Raw genomic sequence first — 6629 nt, 5'->3', positions numbered from 1 at the left:
CCTTCATGGCAATGACTTATTGCATCTGGATTTACAATTCTTATATTGTACCTTTCGAATTTTTATATAAATCTTCCTACATTTTTTAATTCCCTTTAATTTATTGAGTCTCTCCTTACTTGATTATGTGGTGGCTCGTCTGGGGACACATTGTCTCATGAAAGTGAGGACTAACACCGTCCCTCACCCATCCACCCATGGGAAGGTTATTGAGGTGTCTTTTTGGATGTAAGAATTTAGAGGTTTCCTGCACCCACACTCTGTAAAGAAATATTTAGAAAACCGGGCCTCCTCAATGTCCAATGATTAGCCAGTAAGACAAGGTTATGTCACAGAAGAATATCAGTTTGCAGGGGGGTGGAGCTAGCGACGCCTGAAGATGGCCGTGCTGTAAGCGAGCACCTTTGGTCGCTTTTCTATCCTTCAAGTATCCTGTGCATGTATCCTGCAAACTGCCATGAAACACGCACATACCTAAATCGGAAGAACGCGGCGTACTGTTGACCTGGTTTCTGCTGCTGCACCTGCTCCCAAAGTGCGAAAAAATCGCCTGAAACTCCGACTGCGGGCTGCCGTGCTACTGCGTGCGCATGCCCGCTGATCCGCCATGACTGCTCTGAGGGGAAAGTAGAAGCGGCGCCCGGCCTGCGGAAGACAACCGGGAGGCTTCGGGAGTGCTGGGATCCCTGCTTCGCCTGCCGTCGCCCATCGCAGTGCCGAATTTGAGACAGTTCCGGGGAAACAGTGGTGAGGCCCCGACCCTGCAGCCTCTGTGAGTGGGTGCGCCTGGCCGCGTGACCGTCAGCAGCAGACTGGACTATGGAAATACGCTCTACACAGGAGCCCCGGCCAAACTCCTGAAACGGCTCCAACGCATCAAGAACGCCTCCGCATGCCTGATCCTCGACATCCCGCGCTGCAGCCACATCACACCCCACTTGAGAGACCTGCACTGGCTCCCTGTCAACAAGAGGAAAACCTTCAAACACCTCACCCACGCACACAAGGCACTCCACAACACTGGACCAGCGTACCTCAACAGCCGACTCAGCCTCTACATCCCTACCCGCCAGCTCCGCTCCGCAGACCACGCCCCCCCCGCATCCGAAGAGTGACCGCCAGCAGCAGATCATTCTCCCACCTCGCCGCTAAGACATGCAACACCCTCCCCATCCGCCTACGGCAGACCGAAGACCTACTGACCTTCAGAAGACTCCTCAAAACTTGGCTCTTCGAACAGTAGCAGCTTGCCCCCCCTAGCGCCTTGAGACCCTCACGGGTATGTAGTGCGCTTTACAAATGCAATGATTGATTGATTGACCATGGCGTTGTGGGTCGGCGGGTGCAGGAACACAGCTGGGAAGCCCAGGAAACTCAGAGGGCCCCCGCATGAAAGAGGAACAGAAGAGATGAGCTCCAATTGAAGGGCGGCGGACACGCTGGGAGAACGTCGGAGTGCAGCGAGGGATACGCGACAGGACTTAATTAATTATCCAAGGCCTGGGGTCCACTGGCGGAGGACCGGCGGTCGGAGGGGCATAGGCTGCAGGCTGACTCCGGGCCCCACTGAAGCCGGTAGGTGAAGGGCACAGACAACCATCAAGCCTAAGCGGGGGCTCGGCGAAAGTGCCCCAGAGCGCCAGACTGGAACCTTTGAGTAATCTGAGGGGGCCCCGGACGAAGCCTGGGCCTCGGTGCGGCCTCCGTCCTCCCCTGCCTACAAGGCTTTGCCGGATGCTGCAGCTGCGGCCTGCTCTTGAGCCGGTTCCCTCGGCCACAAGACGGCAGAATATAGCATGTCACCTCGCTGAGGCCTAGCGGACTGCAGGGTGCCATTTGGTGTTCTTTTACACTGCAGAAGCGCCAGTGGAGTCGCTGTGTGACCCACGCACTGCAAACGCTGGCACCCGCTGCGCTTTGAAACTTCCGGACCTCCTCTAGTGGACAGGCTGCAAGAGTATTAAACCTCTACATACTGAGAATCCAAACCAGCTCAAGAGACACCAGAGATTCCTACGCACACTCTGTGGAATTATAAGGGTTCCATACACTGCGACTGTCCTTGCTGTGCTGTGAGGTCTACGACCCCTTTCTTGTAAGTCCTGAAAGCGTCCAGCCCATAGTATTTAGCTGTGGAGACGCATAGACTGGGGTTCGGGCCCACGTGCTGTGCCACCCTTCTTACTGCAACGCCTAGGCGCCACTGACACTGCGGTGTGAACTGAGCATCGGTGCCATACCGCTGCGCCACTTCAAAATGGGGAAACCGGACAGAAATCAGCCAAAACTTCACTTTGAACAATCAAAGAAGGCAGTCGAAGAAGGCATAGACGGTTAGCCCCCCTCCCAAGCGCCAGTAGCGATTACGTACTCAGAGACCCCAGTGGACTACCAATCCATGTTCACAACGATCCAATCAACCCTAACTAATATCGATGGGAAGATTGACACTTTAACCTACCAAATAGACCGCATGTCTGAACGCCTAGATCAACACACGGAAAGAATAGACATGGCAGAGCGGCGCATATCAGACGCAGAAGATGCACACCACCAACTCGAGACCAAGCAAGAGAAAATCGACAAGACCTTAGCAACACTCATAGCGAAGATTTGGAAACGAGTTCTCGCCAAAACAACTTGCGCTTCATGGGGATTGCAGGATCGACGAACGTGGGAAACATGGAGTGCTACATTGAAAATCTCTTGGTTACGCTCCTGGGTAGGGCAACGTTCTCAGATGTGTTCATCGACGAAAGGGCGCACAGATCCCTGGCACCTCCACTTCTACCCGGGGCGCGACCACACCCGATCATTGTGAAAATATTGAACTACAGGGACAAGGATGCCGCGCTTCGGAAAGCCCGAGAACTGGGCAGTCTGAAACATGAAGGGATGGTCATCTCCATCTACCCAGACTTCACACCACAAGTACAGGAAGCACGAAAAAAGTTTTTGGTGGTGTAGAAAAAGCTGCGGGACCTCAACATTCCATATGCAATGATTTATCCTGCCAGGCTGAAGGTTCAGACGGCGGCAAGGGCACGGTCTACAATGATCTCAAAGAAGTGCTCAAATTTCTGCAACAAAAAGGCACACAAGCACCGCGCAGAAGATCACCCTGAGGCGAACAGGAGGGACACGGGGGTGCTTCGGACATTGAATGAAGACCTGCCCAACCCGTGCCTAATCGCAGTGTCGGGGTGGCACACATTGGCGCTTTGGGTGATGCTCACTATGGACACAGATAAGTGGAACACACGGCTGGGAGATTGAATGGTGGGCGTGTAGATCAATGTGTAAAACATACATGACTGCTATACAGGTGTATCAGGGAAACTGGGGACTATATTCTAAACTTCTGATCGCATGGTTCTTCACATATAGCAGAGTATGCTGATCATTTTTTAATTTTGCTCCTCTACAGGGGATCAGATAGGAGACCCCCACGTGACTTCATCACTGGGGATCCCAGCTGACGGCTCCTGCTACCCTGTGTGCACAACACCACGTTATTGGTTCTTCATGGAACTGTTTGGGGGGGTGGGTGAAGGGGTTCTCAGTTTCAACACGGAATGGCTTTAGCAATAGGGGTATGCTGAAGTGGGTGGGGAGGGGGGATGGGTTTGGTCTGAATTGAAGTGTGTTACTGTGATTGTACCGACGTATACGATGAGACCTGTGTTGCTTGCACAATCAGATTACAGATGTGAGATATGGTATTCAGCAGAACTTGTGTTTTTTTCTGACTATGGGTGAGAAGTATAACTGCATAACGTGGAACGTTTGGGGGCTCAACACCCCAAACAAAATCAGGCAAGTGTTTGCTTATTTAGATCGCCATAATATTGAGGTTGCTCTCCTCCAGGAGACGCATTTGACATCGATCTCCGAGACTAAAATCACTCTTAAATGGGCTCGGTGCAAATTGGCCTCCTCATATTCCTCCTATGCTAGGGAGGTGCTCATCCTTTTTAAAAGAGGGCTTGCCTTCACACCTATAAAAACATACACGGACGAAGACGGACAGTGCGCAATGGTGCATGGCAAATTATGAGTCTCCCTGGTCACATTTATGAATGTTTATGGGCCTGTAGTAGATGAACCTGAAACCTTTACGCGTCTATACAGTATTATGCGCGACTGGCCAGAAGCAGCTATCATGTGGGGGGGTGATCTCAACACGTATTTAGACCCTCAATTGGATAAATCTAGCCCGCAGGGCCTACGCACACCCAAAATCGCACACAGTATTAACGGTGCAATGCTCACGTTTGGCCTTGTGGACGTGTGGAGACTGCGTAATGCCGTGGTGAGGGAGGGTACGCACACTACGCCTGCACATAACAGTTGGTCCCGGTTGGACTACTGGCTCCTTAGTGAGGGGGCCAATGACTGGGTCTTGGATGTTGCTGTGCTTCGCGAACACTGTCCGATCACATTCCGGTTCTGCTTGTTCTTAGGATTCCAGCTAATATTCACTGCCCCTATACATGGCGGTTTCGCTCAGAAGCCCTGCTAGATCCTGTGCACAATTACACTATACGAACAGCCATAGAACAATACTTTGACCTGAATATGGGCACAGTTAAGAATGCGTCTACTCTGTGGGAGGCCTTCAAAGTGACCATAAGAGGGGTTTGCATCAGCACGACGGCTGGTATTTTAAAAAACATTCTGGTTCAACTTGCGAGGACTGAAGCAGAGCTAGCGGCTCTAGAACGCCAATACACTACCACACCCTGCCCCGAAACTTTACATCGGATTCATGAAGCACTTCTGGAATATGACGAACTGGCAGAGTCCGAGATTCGGTATAGATCTCGCAGATATGCGGCACGGGCATATGGGGAAGGGGGACGTCCGGGCCATAACCTAGCCGCCAAAATTAAATCCCGCAATGACTTTCACCATATCACCAAAATCACAGATAACCTAGGGACGGAACATTTTGCGCCCATGGACATAGTGGATCCAATTCTGTGGATTCTACGCAGACCTATACACGTCGCGTGGATCTGCGGATGAACAAGAGTTAAACGCCTATCTGTCTGATATAGCATGTGCTTGGCTCGCCAATAACCACAGTGAATATCTAAACCAGCCGATTGACGAAACGGACATTAGGGCGACGATACGCAAACTACCTAATAAGAAAGCACCGGGCCCAGACGGGCTTCCCGTCGAAAATTACAAAGAATATATTGACTTACTTGCGCCTCACTTGCTCGAGATGTATGCTGAAGCACACAAATCCGGCATATTGCCACCATCCCTTCGTCAAGCACTAATCATTGCATTATTGAAACAAGCATTGGCATAGCCAATAGGTCTCGCTTTTGGGACCTTCTAAGTATTTAGTTATCCAGCACAATATTCTTGGTGCAACAACAACTGTTGCATGGCTAAACACTTAAAAGGTCCCAAAGGGGAGACCTATTGGCTATCCCAATGCTTGTTTTAAACATGAGATTGCATTAAAGTTTTGCCGACGTCCCATAATCAAAAAGAAAATAGTGCAGTGTTTTCATTTAAAATCCCTCTCCTTCATTCTCAGATGTTGTGATGAACCTAAGGGAAAGCCCAATGGGGCAGCCGGCAGCTTGTCAGCGTCAGAACAGGGAAAGAGACCGATTCGCCGCTCTGTCGCCCCTTTTAAAGGTTGCGGGGTCAGGTGCAAACTGGTTCCCCTGACTTGGAAGTGTTTAAAACACTGGTGGGTCCCTCAGGCCGGGCTGACCAATGCCCGGGTGTGTTGTAGGGTGGTGCCAGCAGCACCATTCGCCACCACCAACGCCTTCCGCTGCCCAGAAACCGGAAACCCACCATAAGAACAGTGCCCCTGAGGCCGGGGGGCGTCTTGGCACAAGCTGGGGTGTCAACTGAGAGTCTTCTCAGCTTCTGATGTGCCCCTCTTTACATCCTGTGGTGTTGCTTCAATCATACTGCAGCCCAGCACGAGCGGCTCATCCACTTGAGCGGAGGAGCGTCACCCCACAAGCCCCAGAGCTGAAAAATAAATCCGTGATAAAGTTTATTACCGTTTTAGTCTTCAGCAACCCGTCCTGAACTAAGTGTCAGGACGGGGCGGCGCCAGCGCTGCCGAGTGGCAGCAGCAGGGTGCTATGTGCTTTAAAATGCGCATGTCCCTTTGGCTGGCCGTCTTGGGCCGGCCAGCCAGACATGCACATTTTAAAACTCTCTAACCTAGCTGTCTAAGACAGCTCGGTTAGAGAACGCGCAGGTCTCCAGTGCTCTTAGGAGGTCGCTCTATCCACATTTGTAAAGCGCGAACAATCTGGCGTTGCTTTCATGCTGTGAAAGTAGCGCCAGGATTGGAAAGGGCAGATTTCTGCTTTCGGGGATTCCAGAAGATGCGAGAGGAGGGAGGATGTTACGCTCCAAAGAAAGGGAAGTATGTTTATTTTATTTATTTTGTTGTGTGCCTCCGCACCCTTTACCCTCGGTAGATGCCATCCGCCACTGAGCAGGAGAGTCTTTAAAGTAAAAGTTAAAAAAATTACATTTATTGTGCACGCTACCTGCTCTTCTCCACAAAACCAGGATATTTTCCAGTTTTAATGAAAACTGCTGCGATGCCGGGACAATCCCCTAAAACCAAGACTGTC

The sequence above is a fragment of the Triturus cristatus genome, chromosome 3_2, assembly GCF_964204655.1.
Source record: "Triturus cristatus chromosome 3_2, aTriCri1.1, whole genome shotgun sequence".
NCBI lineage: Eukaryota > Metazoa > Chordata > Amphibia > Caudata > Salamandridae > Triturus > Triturus cristatus.
Note: the sequence above shows the minus strand (reverse complement) of the source record.